The sequence below is a fragment of the Gymnoscopelus microlampas genome (genome assembly GCF_963454915.1).
Source record: "Gymnoscopelus microlampas genome assembly, chromosome: 7".
NCBI classification, from domain to species: Eukaryota; Metazoa; Chordata; class Actinopteri; order Myctophiformes; family Myctophidae; genus Gymnoscopelus; species Gymnoscopelus microlampas.
Genome location: NC_139944.1, coordinates 54,254,299 through 54,271,826, shown reverse-complemented (window position 1 = coordinate 54,271,826; position 17,528 = coordinate 54,254,299). Strand labels below are relative to the sequence as shown.

The 17,528-nt window shown below is 40.6% G+C and overlaps 1 protein-coding gene across 2 annotated transcripts in view; it reads right to left on the bottom strand.

Annotated features, from left to right (window-relative positions):
• Positions 1–17,273, bottom strand: part of LOC311049072 (retinoic acid receptor gamma-like) — an 87,837-nt gene extending 70,564 nt beyond the window's left edge. For both annotated transcript variants that reach the window (XM_084062514.1, XM_084062515.1), the window contains exon 1: positions 17,013–17,273. The gene's annotated coding sequence lies outside the window, so the exon portion shown is untranslated. The remainder of the gene's footprint in view (positions 1–17,012) is intronic.
• Positions 17,274–17,528: the final 255 nt, after the last annotated feature.

Here is a 17,528-nt window from a genome sequence, read left to right as displayed (position 1 = left end):
GTCCGGGCACCTGGGCTGCTAATGCGGTTTGAATCCCGTTCCCGACGACCTTTGCTGCGTGTCACTCCCCGTCTCTCTCCCCCCATTTCCTGTCAGTCTACTGTATTCTATCAAATAAAGGCAGACAACGCCAATAAAAGTACCATTTGCCTCTGAGATGTAGTGGAGTAGAAGTATTGAAGAATTGGAAATACTCCATTAAACTCCATTAAGACCGGGACACGTCTGTGTCATTTTACATTTCTTTGGCTATTCAAAAATAGTAGATATGCAAGCTCATAGCGCGGCGCTATGAGGTTGTAGATCTGCTATTTTTGAAAAATCTTGAAAAAATATTTTTCAGATTTTTTTCAAAAAACATTTTTAAGAATCGCCTCAGGTCTTAATGGGTTAAAGTAAAGATACCTCAAATTTGTACTTGAGTACAAAAGGACTTGAGTAGACGTACTTAGTTACTTTCCACCACTGTGACTGGATGTGCCCAATCATTTATTTTCCTTGGCACACACTTCTCATACACACTGGTCTATATTTTTCCATAGCGTTGGTCCAGTGGAAGGCCTATGATGACGCTATGGCAATAAACACCTTTGTTTCAATCATAAATGCAGCGATGAAAAAGTGTTGTTGGTTAATGACAACTTTTCATGGTTTCACTCAAACCGCTGCTCTTTAAAACATGCTTAATTAAACTTTTTACTGTTAATACTTTTGTCATGTTGTTGTTTGGTGGCGCACACTTAAAGTTATAGGGCGGAGGACAAGGTCATTTCATAAACCCATGGGCAATCAACAATACCAAGTTATTTAAGGAAGGCATATTACATGACTTTGTGTAACCTTTTTTCACTGAACTGGTTGAACTCCACAATTGGCATAGATTTTCTGCCTCATAATTGTCGCGTGACAAGAGTACAGTGTCCCAATTCCATACTAATTTATGATACTATTTAGTACACACTATATACTATACTATATACTACTAATTCTAATACTACCATGTTGTTGTATGGTTTCGTACTCAATGACAGAAGGCCGTTTAACTGGGACTTTAAATGAATTATGACCAATTTCAAATTCAAAAGCCACACTGTGGAAAAACGTGAATAACATGTTTTTTTCAGATGATTCATCAAGTTTGCTTGAGTTTCCAAGAACTGTTTGAACTTTTCATTTTTTTCTCCTTCGAGTTAGGTAGAGACGACATCCCCAAAAACGAGACTTGATTTATTTACTTTCTCCCACCTCGGCGACACTTTGCATTGTGGGACACCAGTGTGCTTTCACATCACGCATACACAATTCAGTGATTTGTTTTGGTATACTGTACATACAGTCATTTCTAAGGCTGATTTGAAAAATGTAAGGTGGCATTTCTTCCTTGGCCTGGTGGGAATGTGCGTGCAAAGTTTCACGGAAATTGCACGCTGCGTTCATGATTTGAGGCATAAGGATGGAATATGAAAAATTGGGCAGATCCGTGTTGATCACATGACTATAGAGATAATGTGTACCGCTTTGCGTGATGTTTGGACAAAATCTGTAGAAGTAATATAAAACAATGTGTTTTGCAAATATCGGCCATGGTGGCACTATTTAAAGGCAAATGTGAAACATTTGCACTGTTTCACGTCGATCGGGCCAATGGTGCCGGAGATTAGCTACTCACGGACGGACAGACGGACGGACGCCATGTTATTTGTGGGTGCATTTCTCCTTTCCGACATGTCGCCTTTCCGACGTTGACGAACCCTATACCTAACCCTAACCCTAACCCTAACCGCACGCGGAAGCCACTAGTCGGAGTGGTGAGATGTCGGAATGGAGAGTGAACACCGTTATTTGTGTCCAAAGTGACCACTGATGATGATACCCCAAACTACGTAGTGCTGCTTTAAGTAATATTTGACCAGGAAAACCTATACTTTCACTCAAGTACTGAGGTTGAGTACTTTGTCCACCATTGTATTAGTAAGTAAGGTGAGACACAGGGTGAGAATAGCCTCCCTGTCCAATCTATAGCTATTGATAGTAAGTTAAGCATGTGAATAAATCATTCGCTTCAAAGCTGTTTGTTTGCCTTGGTCATGTAAATGTGTCTTGAGTCTGAGGCTCGTCCCAAAGGCTTCACTCAGTCTACACTGATAACCACATAAGAGCAAGGGTTTGAGGAATCCATTCTAGTCCATCAAAATTATAGAATTTTCACAGTATAATGGTGGGGTATAGGGTGTCCTCTGTCCTGAAGATTCTACTAGATTTCACTTGCTGCTTCACAATATTGTGGCAGCAAGTTCAGACCGTCCCATCACTCTGTGTCTGGGCGTAACGGCCCGGGAATCGAACCACTCCCAGGTTTCTGCCCGACACCAACGATATTCAGGTTTATGTACCACACTGTACATGGCTGAAGCTGTTCATTGACATTTGCTTATGTATTTGCCGGTATTGTTCTTTTTTACCCATTCAATCCAAGAACGCATCTGTGTCATTTTAGATGTCTTTGGCTGTTCAAAAATAGCAGATCTACAAGCTCATAGCGCGGCACCGGGTATGAGCTTGTAGATCTGCTATTTTTGAAAAATCATGAAGATTTTTTATAAATCTTTGAATATATATTCTAAAAATGTCATCTAAATCCTAACAGTTTTTTTTTTTTTTAAATCATGTTGTTATATCAGTGGTTCTCAAACCTTTTAATGTCAAGGACCCCCAAAATGATATGTATTTGGCCGTGGACCCCCATCTAAAAATATGTTGTTCCAGAAACAAAGATTCTAGTTACAAATGTGTTTGCTTTAAAAATACATATATTAAAAGATTTGCTTGTATATCTGCTATTTTCTGCAAATAAATCTAAAATGACAGAGATGTGTTCCCGGATTGAATGCGTTCATGTATTTTGATATAAACAATATAGTGTCTTGCTTATATCTTAGGTGCAGGTGGTGCTGAAACAGTACAGGCACACGATCAAACAGATGATTAAACCTCCAGTAGGCCGTGGCAGTATGAGGTAAACAGACAAACATCAAAAGCACGTCTAAAATACAAATAGTGGTTTTTAAAACCATAGAACCTCAACCTCATGTTGTGTGACACCTGGAGAACAAAACAAACATCTAACCAAAGTCTAAAGGAATGTTTAAAAAGAGACAAATAGAAATGGAAAGGCAATAATGATCTCAGCAGGAATAAATAAGTAGTGAACTCACTCTCTTTACAACAAAACTCAAAGAAAGGTATTCATTCTGGAAGAGAATCCACAAGCCAGTAAATGTTATAGTACTTTGAAAACACTTACTGGAAAACACGCGTATGTTCCATACTTGCAGAACATTAAAACACGACAGCCTCTCACAGACGGCAGACAATATAATTACAACCAAACAATATAATTTGATTTTCTTTGCTTCAAAACAAACACCCATGGTATATTTTATGTCACCGTCATGTAAAAATGTTCCCATTAAGGGGAGCAGAAATATTGCTTTAGCTCCATAAATCATCAGTTCCTCATGACAATCTTGTGACCGCAGAATATGTTTATGGTTGTTGGTCCAACACAATAGCTGTAACTGTAATATAACCTGTTATGTTATTGGTTTAGTAAAACAAACTAACAAAAAATCACGTACATTTCATAAAACTCAAACTTATAATTCTCTGCAAGTTGCAACAATATTTGTGTCTCTCTACTGTCATGTTTTATGATTCAGAAACGGCCCTTCCTTGGCATAATGACGTAATGGCACTAGCAGACATACTAAATATTGCCAGAATTTAGAAGAAAAACACGTATTATGAACCCAACTCAGCTCTAGTACATACATGGGCAACTGGCGGCCCGGGGGCCACATGCGGCCCCCACCTTCACTTAATGCGGCCCGCAGGTTAATATCTGAATACTGATATATTATTGATTTCAGCTGTTTACGATTCCAAACATGCAAACATGACCCGCTTTAATTACTTCAGTCTATATTAGTAGCTTAATGACTAGTATTAAAATTATATTGTATTTTTTATGTCCAATGTATTCGTATTTACGTTCATGAAGTTAACATAAGTATAACTAAATGCATTTGAAATTAAATACAAATGTTACTTTTCAGGATTCCAATTCAAAAATAGAAAAAACTAATCTGGATTCCTATTCAAAAGTAGCAAAAATAGCAGATCTACAAGTTCAAAACGCGTCGCACTGCGACGCGTTTTGAACTTGTAGATCGGCTATTTTTGCTACTTTTGTGTGACATAGAACAGTATATGCAATGTGGCCCTCTGGACTCTGGAGTGAATGTGGAAACAGAGTGGCCCTCTGCATCATTAAAGTAACCCTGCTCTAGTAGAAGCATACACACAACATAATGTAGCTTTATGTGAAAAAGGTCCATTTGGTTACATGTGTTCACTCTGCCGAGTTACATTAACCCCTTCAATCCCAGAACGCATACTGTGTCATTTTAGATTTTTTTTTATACCTATAACCATTATTTTATACTTTAGGCTGGTGGTTCTCAAAGTGGGCTCTGCGGACCCCCAGGGGTCCTTGAGGCGGTTACAGGGGGTCCCCAGCTAAAATGACCCTTACAAGTGCCAACCAAATCGACCCATAAGGGGCCGTTTGATTCCATTTGTACACACTCGGGGTCTGTGGCTTAATGCATACCAGAGTGGGGGTCCTTGAAACTAAAACGTTTGAGAATCACTGCTTTAGGCTATTCAAAAATAGCAGATAAAAAAGCTCATAGCCGCGCTACGAGCTTGTATATCTGATCTTTTTAATAGCCAAAGTGTAAAATAATGCTTTTTAGCTCTGAGTACTTCTTCCACCACTGTCCACAACCACACAGTCAAGATAATACGTCGTCTCTGTCAGGGTGGAAACCTCATATGTCCAAAAACGTGTTAACTTTTCAGGATTCAAATTCCAAAACAGCAAAAGTAGCAGATCTACAAGCTCGAATCTGCTACTTTAGATGTGTTTGTGTGACGCTGTATGATCAAGTACGACATACACTTTCGTTGCCCTTATTCTGTTCTCTTAACCTTCCATATCGTCACCTTGCTAAACTAGTGGCCTAAGTCATTTTGGAGGAAAATTATATTTTTGCCTAAGTCAGCTCCTCATGACACTGACCACCTCTGGTAAAATAGCCTATCTCTTAATTGAAAAGGATCATGCTGTTCACTCCCCTTTTAGTATAATGGCCTAACCTTCTAGTGTGACTTAGGACAAAATAGGCCATTTTTTGGCCTAAGTCACTTGGTTTTGTGATAGGCCATTTCTTTTCTTTTTTTTGGGGGCCTATCCTATTTAAACCTATTTAAATCTCTTATGTTACATAACTGACAGACAGTGTTATTTCTATTTTAATAGTCATAATTTTTTATAAACATTTTGGGTGAAATGATTAAGAAATATCATACAGTTTTGTTTTGGATCAGTTTTTCATTTTTCCTGAAAAACTTTAAAAAAATGACATAGGCCATTAGCAAGGTGACGATATTAAACTCATGTTAACTGATTCATTGCAACATATGTATGGGCAAGCAGACACATGTGATTGATTATGGGAACATTTCCTAATAATGGTGACTCAACCAGGCAATCCGGTACAATTTCTCTTGGGATTCTAATCTTCCAATTTCTATGGAAGTTCTTGACATCCGACTTCCCAGTAACTGACAACATTGACACGTCATCATACGTCACCAGGTCATTTACTGCACTATTTCTCAACTAGTGGACGATAAAATAAAATAAAATACAAATCTTCACTTTCCTACATTAGTAAATGCATGGTCAGGGACCACATGCAATACCTTCACGGACCACCAGTTGAAAACCCATGGTGTAGAGGGAAGAAAGAGCAGACCACGTAAACAAAAAAAACAAAAAAAAACTAAATTTCATACAATATAGAGGGGGTCCCTGCTTCATCTCTCTCTCAGCTAGGGGGTCCTTGGGCTGAAAACGTTGAAGACCCCTGATCTAAAGTAACACAATGTTGTCATTATGGTGGCGGTCTGGTCAGCCCTGAGGAGGTGCTAGGGGTCACGGGGGTCGAGGGCCCAGGTCTGCCCTTGACGCTCCAGGCACTGATTCAGGGTCAAAGGTCGGCTCTAATTGAGGCATTGAGGTAGTCACCTTATTCACTATGAAGTGAAACGTGACTCTAAAGAGCTGTCTGTCTGTCTGTCTGTCTGTCTGTCTGTCTGTCTGTCTGTCTGTCTGTCTGTCTGTCTGTCTGTCTGTCTGTCTGTCTGTCGCTCTGTCTGTCTGTCGCTCTGTCTGTCTGTCTGTCTGTCTGTCTGTCTGTCTGTCGCTCTGTCTGTCTGTCTGTCTGTCTGTCTGTCTGTCTGTCTGTCGCTCTGTCTGTCTGTCGCTCTGTCTGTCGCTCTGTCTGTCTGTCTGTCTGTCTGTCTGTCTGTCTGTCTGTCTGTCTGTCTGTCTGTCTGTCTGTCTGTCTGTCTGTCTGTCTGTCGCTCTGTCTGTCTGTCGCTCTGTCTGTCTGTCTGTCTGTCTGTCGCTCTGTCTGGCTCTGCTGGTCTGTCTGTTCTGTCAGTCAGTCTCTCTTTCTGTGTGTGTGTGTGGGTGTGGGTGTGGGTGTGGGTGTGTGTGTGTGTGTGTGTGTGTGTGTGTGTGTGTGTGTGTGTGTGTGTGTGTGTGTGTGTGTGTGTGTGTGTGTGTGTGTGCGTGCGTGTGTCTAAAGGTGTCTTACTGCTGTGTTTAAAGGACTTGAGTGTGTCCTTCATTGAAAGCCAGCCTCAGGCCATGATTAAAGAACGCCCCCCCCCCCCTCCCCCCTGTCAACTAAATGCATGATGAACAATAGCTGACAACCACAAAGTGGACATTTTGATCCTAAACTATTTATTTGTTTTTTAACATGTCAACATGTAGAGAATGCACTTTAACCCATTAAGACCTGAGGCCGGGATTCTACAGATACCTTCTAGATCAGTAAGAGTTCTCTCACACTTCAAGATTGTTCTAAAATGTTCAAAAATAGCAGATGTACACACGCTGGTATATCTGCTATGTTTGAATAGCCAACACTAAAAATCTAAAATGACAAAGATGCTTTCCCGGGGTTTAATGAGTTAATTAAACACTTAGGCCCTATTTAAAAAACAGCGAGAGAAAAAGGGAGCACAACATATATCCAGTGGTGGAAAGTAACGAAGTACATTTACTTAAGTGCAATTTTGAGGTATTTGTACTTTAGTTGTGTACATCCAATTTCCAATACTTTTACTTCTACTCCACTACATCTCAGCGGCAAATATTGTACTTTTACTAATTTATTTGAAAACTGTTACTAGTTACTTTGTAGATTTAGATCATTATTACAAAACATACATTAACCACTTCGGCCCCATATACATTTCGGCCATTTGAAAATAGCAGATCTACAAGCTCACAATGCGTCGCATCGCGACGCATTGTGAGCTTGTAGATCGGCTATATATTTTTTTAAAGTATACATTTGTCTTTGAAATGGGACATTTTGCATAATTTATACTTTTACTTTTGATACTTTAAGGACATTTTGATGCCAATACTTTTGTACTTTTATTCAAGTACATTTTTAATTCAGGATTTTTACTTACGTAACAGAGTATTTCTATATTGCAGTATTGATACTTTTACCTAAGTAAACAATCTTTGTACTTTTTCCACCACTGGCTATTGTAGCCATTTTAGAAACGTTTGTGGAAAATCTTTGAAAGATTTTTGGGTGGAAAAAGCCTTTTATAACGACTCTATGCCCAAGATAGAGGCGCCAGGTTGGATAAAGTGAGTTAACTTGACAATTAACTTACACAGGAGTTCTCTAACTGAAGCAATTCCAGCCGAACCACGACTGACGCGTGGCTCTCATCAAATCCCTTTTATACATAACTCCCTCCATGGCCAGCAGAGCCTCCTAACAGAAATACACTTGTTTCGGCCGCAAATTGAAAACAAGCGGTAGAAATGCTGCTGCTTTATTTTTGGACATTCTCAAGTTTCCATTTATGCTCAAACTTCATCATGGATGGAAACAGCAGGTCACCAGTGGTGGAAAAAGTACTCACATGTTTTTACGTAAGAAAAAGTATCAATACTGCATTGTAGAAGTAAAGTTACAAGTAAAAGTCGTGAATTTAAAATTTACTTGAGTAAAAGTATTGGTATCAAAATGTACTTAAAGTACCAAACGTAAAAGTACTAAAATGTTTGAAAATAGCCGATCTACAAGCTCACAACGTGTCGCGATGTGAGCGACGCGTTGTGTCCCCCCAGAAAAAAGTAGTTAAAGGGCAAGACCACTTTGGTAGAGGTTTGGGTTGTGTAGTTACCTTGACATGATGTAACTCCAAAGGTGGACAAGGAATCGAAAATAATTGCTCCATTGATTAGAAATTGATCATTCAAAATATGCTCCTCATTGACTTACATTGTACGGTATAACAGCTTTTAAGACATTTTTATAGTAAAAAAAAAAAGTACTGGGTTTGGTGATGTTCTATATTGTCTGAATCAGCTTTATTTGCATTTGTTTACGTGCTAAAAGAGTGACTTTGAGAGCTGTTTCACCGTACATGTAAGTCAATGAGGAGCATGTTTTGAATGATCAATTTCTAATCAATGGAGCAATTATTTTTAATTTCTTGTCCACCTTTGGAGTTACATCATGGCAAGGTAACTACACAACCTAAACCTCTACCAAAGTGGTCTTGCCCTTTAATGTACAGTAGCATCACAATCATTTTAACCTCTTTATCCATTTATACGTTGGCTATTGAACCTTTATATACTGTCATATATATTCACTGATTGCTTTATGCCTGAAGAAGGTCTGTGACCGAAAGCTTGCTATATCTATATAAAAAATGGGGGAATAAATAGATTTTGTACAGTTTTGAGTGTGTGGAGGCTCCCTTTAATTGTTTACTTTGGCTATTCAAAAATAGCAGATCTACGAGCTCGCTTGTACAAATGTTTGGAATATTTTGAATCATCTCGATTATTTTTTTACATAATACATATCAATGTGGGAGGTCCTTGACACAAAAAAGTTACACAAAACTACTGTGATACAAAACTCAGCCGACTGACACTAGACAGAGGGGGGGGGGGGGGGGGGGGGGTCTGGAGGCTCTTTGATATATCCAGCAAAATGCCAGATTGACAGGTCGTCTGGCTGAAAGGGAGAGAGAGACCGAGAGAGACAGAGAGACAGACAGGAGGTGATGAGAAATGCTTTGTGTCGAAAGACGAGTGGAGACAGAACTACAAACCAGAGAGAGAGAGAGAGAGAGAGAGAGAGAGAGAGAGAGAGAGAGAGAGAGAGAGAGAGAGAGAGAGAGAGAGAGAGAGAGAGAGAGAGAGAGAGAGAGAGAGAGAGAGAGAGGAGCCAGACATATTCTCAGCCTGCGGGGCGGCCTGTCATTCTTGAAAAGTGTTGTAGGGAACAAAGATGAGATTGCAATGCAAGTTTAAAGAGTTTAAACATATATCGTTTCTGTTGTTGGTCTGTTGATATCCCCCCCCCCCTCCCCCCCCCCCCCCCCCCACACACACACACACACACACACACACACAGCACACCACACCACAACAAGAGGAGTACAAATCAGTACTTTCCAACAGTTTTCATATACAGGTGCATTATAGTCAGCATGAAGAATTCAGTGTTGCATCCAGACAGGGTCAGGTGGATGTGGGTACACAATGCTTATCAACACGCACGCACACGCACACACACACACACACACACACACACACACACACACACACACACACTATTTCCTATAACATGCTTTCATGAAATACAAAAATGGAAGTGTGACTGATGTGAACTCATATTTTAACCACATGAACCCTATTATAGCGTCCCTATTCTGAGGTAAACATTCTGCAAAAGTAGCTGATCTACAAGCTCACAATGTGTCGCAACAACACGGCGCGTTGTGAGCCTGTAGATCGGCTATTATCTGCAACGAGATTTGGTGTGTAGAGGGAAACAAGGAGGGGTTCTAGCATAGACCCATGGTTAAAGGTGGTTGTTGTCTGATGGATCTCTGATGGAACAAGTGCTCGAATTCTTAACTTAAGTAAAAGCAGCAACACCATAATGTAGAAATACTCTGTTACAACAAGTAAAAGTACATTTACTTGAGTGAGAGTGCAAAAGTATTGTCATCAAAATATACTTGAAATACGTAAAAGTAAAAGCAGTCATTATGCAAAAATGCGTAATAGCACATCTACAAGCTCACAACGCGTCGCATCGTGGCGCATTGGGACAACGTGACATAAATACATATCTAAAAATGTTTTCTAAATCCTAACAGTGTGTTGCTATATCAGGTGGTGCAACTTTTCCATGTCAAGGACCCCCAAAATTATATGTATTTGGCCGCGGACCCCCATCTCAAAATATGTTGTTCCAGGGACCCACAGAAGCACAGATCAGAGTTAAAAATGGTCCTTAGAAACATATATATTCAAAGATTTTCACACATTTTCAAAAATAGCAGATCTACAAGCTCATAGCGCCGTGCTATGAGCTTGTAGATCTTCTATTTTTGAATAGCCAAAGAAATCTTAAAATGACACAGATGCGTTCCTGGTCTTAATGGGTTGAATGGGCTTAAAGAAGGTGTTTTGTTGTCTTCTCCACAGATCATCCTGTGAGGTTGTGTGTCCCTGGTGGTCGTGTTGGGGGGAGACCATAACGTGGGTTTAGAATGCGTCCTGAACGGGACCTAAACTGAACTGAGTGACAGGAGATCCGTGGTGACTCACTGGGATGACACCCTTCAGACGGAGTTGACAGACAAAATGACTAGGTGTTGAAAACTCTGTGCCACTTCAAACCTGCTCCATTTATACACACACACACACGCACACACACACACACACACACACACACGCACGCACACACACACACACACACACACACACACACACACACACACACACACACACACACACACACACACGCACACACACACACACACACACACACACACACACCACTGGAACAACATCAACACTGGACGGACGGACGGACAGGGAGATAAATAGACCCACAGAGAGGATGAGACGAGACGGAGAGATGTGATCCATAGATAGGAGGATATTAGAGCGAGAGATCAGACAGACAGATATAAAGATAGGAGGAGAGACAGACTAGAGGAAGGGGGGGGGGGGGGGGGACTTTAACCCATTTAGACCGGGAACATATCTGTGTCATTTTTCGATTTTCTTTGGCTATTGAAAAATAGCAGTTCTACAAGCCCATAGCCAAGCTACGAGCTTGTAGATCTGCATTTTTGGGGGGAAAATCGTAAAATTTGTGTTTTAAAGCTAACATTTTTAACTCAGATCTGTGCTTCTGGGGGTCCCTGGAACAACATATTTTGAGATGGGGGTCCACCACGGCCAAATACATATCATTTTGAGGGTCCTTGACATGGCAAAGTTGGAGCACCACTGATATAGCAACACACTGTTAGGATTTAGAAAACATTTTTAGATTATGTATTTGGCCCACGGACCCCCATCTCAAAATGTGTTGTTCCAGGGATCCCCCCCCCCACAAGAAGCAAAGATTTGAGTTGTAAATGTTTGCTTTAAAAAATATAATATTCAAAGATGTGCACAAAATTTCACGATTTTTCAAAAATAGCAGATCTACAAGCTCATAGATTATGACTTGCTCATAGACTATGAGCTTGTATATCTGCTATTTTTGAATAGCCCAAAGAATGACACACAGATGCGTTCCCCGGTCTTAATGGGTTAATATGGATAGTTTACACCTAGCTGTTGATGTGCTGCTTGTAGACTTTCCAAACCTCTCCCTCTCGCTCGCCCTAACGTGTGATATGCTGACGGGACGTTCCATCATACATAATAGGAACATAAATCTGGAATAGATTTTGTCGGGGGTTTGCTAAGATGGCCGCATGGCAGGCAGGCAGCGCATGGCATAATATCATCTCTGTCGGAGAGGAGAAACCTCATATGTTCCCAAAAACTGTTCATAATGTTCAGGAGTGGTGGAAAGTAACTAAGTACATGTACTCAAGTACTGTACTTGAGTACACTTTTGAGGTACTTTTACTTAGCTGGAGTATTTCCAATTTTCTATACTTCTACTCCACTACATCTGAGAACCATATATTGTACTTTTACTCCACTACAATTATTTGACAACTTTAGTTACTAGTTACTTTGCAAATTTTGATTATTATTACAAAACATACATTAACCACTTCAGCCCTGTATACATTTCGGCCATTTGAAAATAGCAGATCTACAAGCTCACAATGCGTCGCATTGTGAGCTTGTAGATCTGCTATTTTCAAAAGATTTTTATACATTTGAAATCTTGTGAAATGGGCCATTCTTCATAGTGAGTTCTTTCTACTTTTGGTACATTAAGTGCATTTTGATACCAATACTTTTGTACTTTTACTCAAGTAAATTTAGTTTACCGGACTCTTACTTTATAACAGAGTGTTTCTAAGTTGCAGTATTGATACTTTTACTTAAGTAAAACATGTGAGTACTATTTCCACCAGCTGCTGTTCGGGATTCAAATTCAAAACTAGCAAAAAGCAGCAGATCTACAAGCTGGTTCTGATACTTTTGATGCTTTTGTGTGATGCTGTAGTATGATCAAGTTAATTTATGAAAAAACACAAAAGGTTAGAATATGGAGATAAGAGGTTTATGATATAGAAGTAGATAGCGTAGAACATTGGTTCTCAAAGTGGGGTACGGGGACCCCCAGGGGTACTTGAGGCGGTTCCAGGGGGTCCCTAGCTAAATGATGGACAGGAACCAAATGGACCCTTATGGTTCTGTAACTCTGAGAGTGTACAAATGGAACCAAATGGACCCTAACGGGTCCATTTGGTTCCATTTGTACACTCTCAGAGTTACATTAGCATTGATTTTATAATATAAATTCGGGTCCCAGAGGTATAAATGCCATTAAATGGGGGGTCCGTAGCCTAATGCATGTCAAACTGGGGGTCCTTGACGTTAAAATGGTTGAGAATCACTGTTAGAAAGCCGTATAGATCTTCTCTTATGGGGGTCCCTGGCTTATCTTTTCAAATGGGGGTCCGCGGGCTAATAAGTGTCAATTTGAGGGTCCTTGACATGAAAAAGTTTGAGAACCACTGGCACAGAACAGAACAGAACAGAGTAGAACAGAACAACGTGGTGCTGTGATATAGAAGTAGATGAGCATAGAGCAGAACAGCGTGGTGCTGTGATATAGAAGTAGATGAGCGTAGAGCAGAACAGCGTGGTGCTGTGATATAGAAGTAGATGAGCGTAGAGCAGAACAGCGTGGTGCTGGTGGACAGATAGCAGCGTGGTGTCAGGAGGATAACAGCCACACATCTTGGAAAACAGAATGACTTGACGGAGACATAGCATCCTAATGAACAACCATGAATCAAATGTATGTTCTATATTTATATACACGACGCATCACATTGCAAAAGGATGTCATTTGAGGTGATCCCTGGTCAGACCATGTCTCAAAATGTAATCCATTAATGTTTATGTACGTTTGTATAATCTAGATCTGCAAAGAAATTAGCAACAAAACCAAAGCTGTAAGATAAGTAAGTACATTATCTGCCTCTGAGATGAAATTGACTATTAGGTATAAAGTATTCAAAAATGGAAATACTCAAAGTAAAAGTACAGTACTTGAGTAAATGTACTTACTTACTTTCCACCACTGGGTGTGTGCAATGGTCAATGGCACTCGTTTTGTTCCTTTAAAAGGGATAGTTCACCTCCAAAATTACTTATTTTCCATCGATTACACAGCCCATGGAGACTTGAATTCATGGATATTTTTTTGTTTTTATGTATTAATTTCCTACACCAATAACTTGATGACCGGTGGAGGCTCCGGTAGGAGATACAGAGTGTCAACTTTGAGTCTCCTACCGGAGACATAAGCGTCTTCCCGCCGGTAATAATTCAATGCTGCTTCATGGGGTGTGTAATTGATAGAAAATAAGTCATTTTTTTGGGTGAACTACTCCTTTAAAAACAGACTGAACAGATTCGATCTTGTTCATCGTGACACGAAAACAAAACATTTATTAGTGTTGTTTTGGCAAAAGACGTTACGGGACGTTTATCATCATCTGAACAGAATTCATCATCATTCATAATCAGAAGCTTCTGATTATTTGTCACCATAAGAGAAGCCACTAATAATGGAAGAATGGGAGGCGGTTGATTGTGGTTCAATGAGTTTACACTTTGTGTATGAGTGTGTGTGCACGCACACGCACAGACACACACACACACACACACACACACACACACACACACACACACACACACACACACACACACCTAACAGACCACACACAGAGAGATAAAGAGAGAGAGAGTGAAAGAGAGAGAGTAAGGAAGCAATGATCAGATAACGCCCGGCACTAAATCATCTTCTAATATTCAAAGTGTCTTTTTGTCCCTGTGTTGTTTCCATCCTTTGTGTTCAATGGAGCGGCACTAACCAGTTTACATAACCTTCAGGAAGATGAGCAGGCCGCGTGTAGTGTACATCAGTGGTGTAAAGTAACTAAGTACATTTACTCAAGTACTGTACTTAAGGCATTTTTTACTTTACTTGAGTATTTCCAGCTTTCAGTATGTTTACTTCTACTTCACTACATCTCAGAGGCACATATTGTACTTTTACTCCACTACAATTATTTGAAAACTTTAGTGACTAGTTACTTTGTAGATTTTGATTATTATTACAAAACATACATTAACCACTTCAGCCCTATATACATTTCGGCCATTTGAAAATAGCCGATCTACAAGCTCTCAACGTGTCGCGACGCGATCGTATGGCAGAGATTTTAATTTATGGTGAAAGTGTCCTCCGTCATACACTATGATCAATTCACCTTTGCTGAGCTGCATATCCTGCACCACTTAAACCCTCTGGAATTGGTCAAACGCACCTGTAAAGAACGTACTTGTTACAGTCTTTTCTTCACCCTCCAAATCTCTTTGGCAAAAATAGCCGATCTACAAGCCGATAGATCTTGTAGATCTATGAGCTTGTAGGTCTGTTATTTTTAGCAAGTGGCATTTTAAGAGTTCTGAGCATATTTTGATCATCGTGATAATATCGTAAATCGCAATTGTTTTGGTCACAATAACCGTGGCATGAAATTGTCATCTCGTGCCATCCCTAGTGTACATATACTGGGCTCTACTAGACCTGCTCTGCCAGCATTTGCATGACTGATCCATCCCGAAAAGAACACAGTGCCAGACAGACAGACAGACAGACAGACAGACAGACAGACAGACAGACAGACAGACAGACAGACAGACGAGGCTAGAGTCCCGTCAACCTGCTTCTTCTGCTTGAATGTATATATGGTCTCTGTCAGGTTGTAAACCTCATATGTCCCAAACTGATACTTCATTTCAGGATTACAATTCAAAAGCATTAAAAGTAGCAGATCTACAAGCTCGAAACGCATCGCTTGTAGATCTGCTACTTTTGATGCTTTTGCGTGACGCTGTAGTATGATCAAGTAGGGTGTTAATTTACGTAAAAAAACACAATAGAATATGGAGATAAGAGGTTTTTCTGCCCTCACAGCAACTGCCCTCAGTGAACGACACAACAGCAGCACTTATTCTTACTTGGTTTCTCTCAACTCTTATAACTCTGAGATTGTACAAATGTAACCAAATGTAACCGCATGGACCCCATGCTTTTGTAAAACTCTCTAGACTTACAAAGGATCAATTAAACTGTATCGTCAACATAATAAGTTACGAAAAAAAGTCAAATATAATTATAGCTCTTGACTGAGAGGATGAAGATGATGATTGATGATGAGGATGATGATGATGGTGAGGACAGGAATGCATTCAGATACCTTATACTTAGACACTTAATTTGACATCATTAAAACATCGGGGGAAAAAAGACTGTTGGGAAACTAACTGAAGTTTGTATTTGTTGTGGTTCTTCTTCTCATGGTGTTTAATTAATAAATAGGGTTTCTGAAGCTCAGTGTTGTTGATGAAGAAGGGAAGAAAGGATGATGACCACGTTCACCACGTTCCTCCTGGACAACAAAGTGACCAAGATAGAAAGACGGACACGTGTTTAAACGGCCATTCTGCTCACATGGAAACCAAATGAAAGAAAGGAAGAAAGAGCTGATGATCAGCTCTCCTTCTCTTCCTTTGTTTCTTTTTCTGTTGTTGTTCTTCCTCTCTCTCTCTCTCTCTCTCTCTCTCTCTCTCTCTCTCTCTCTCTCTCTCTCTCTCCCTCAATCTCTGTTCTCAATTAAAGCTGTCCTCAGGAAACTCAATCTCACCACTCATGCTGTCCCATTCTTCCCCACACACACACACACACACACACACACACACACACACACACACACACACACACACACACACACACACACACACACACACACACACACACACACACACACACACACACACACACACACACACACCTCTCTTTACTCCTGCTCTGACATGCTCTCTGTTTCGTCTTTCACATACACTTCCGAGTGCCAACAGACCCGACATCCCCCCCCCCCACACCCCCTCCCCCCTCCTTTCAAAAAGAAAATAAAGTTGAAAAAAGTCACTAGGAGAAAGAAAGACACTGCATGATGCTGAAAAAAAGCAAGAGCTATTATTTAACCACTTAAACCCCTGCATCGGTATTGTGGGGGAATTGCAAATCTACAAGCAATAGTAGATCTACAAGCAATAGCAGATCTACAAGCAATAGTAGATCTACAAGCAATAGCAGATCTACAAGCTCTCGCGTTGAGAGCTTGTAGATCTGCTATTTTTCAAGCGGAAGCTTTCCCCACAGTAACAGAAAACAGAAACTGCACTAGCATTAAGCCCTGAGGGACTCCGGGTTGCCCATATGGGGGTTTAAGTGTCCAAAAAAAAAAGAACTCACCAGGTCAGTGGCGGAGTGCAACGCCGCGGACGCGGATGAAACGCAGAGAGACAGAGAGAGAGAGAGAGAGCGAGAGAGCGAGAGAGAGAGAGTCAGTAGGACTCGACACAGAGACACACAGACGAACACAGAAGGAGTCGCAGCGAGCAGCACTTCAGTTTGTCAGTCAGTCAGACGTCCCTCCAGCAGCTCAGATAAAGCACAGCCTGTGTTGCATTCCGCCTCCCTCTCCTTTTTCCGTCTCTCTCTCTTCTCTCTTCTCTCTCTTACACTCTCTCTCTCTCTCTCTCTCTCTCTCTTCTCTCTTACACTCTCTCTCTCTCTCTCTCTCTCTCTCTCTCCTGAAATCATTGTGCACTTTGATTCACAAACCCTGCCTCTCTGTGAGTCACGTGATCCCACACTTCAAATATACAGCACATTTTTTAACCGGCCACAGAATGCCTGAAGGAAAGGAAAAATAGAGTTCACAAGCTTAGGTTTCAACTTGCTGCCCCCCCCTCTCCTCCCTCCCTC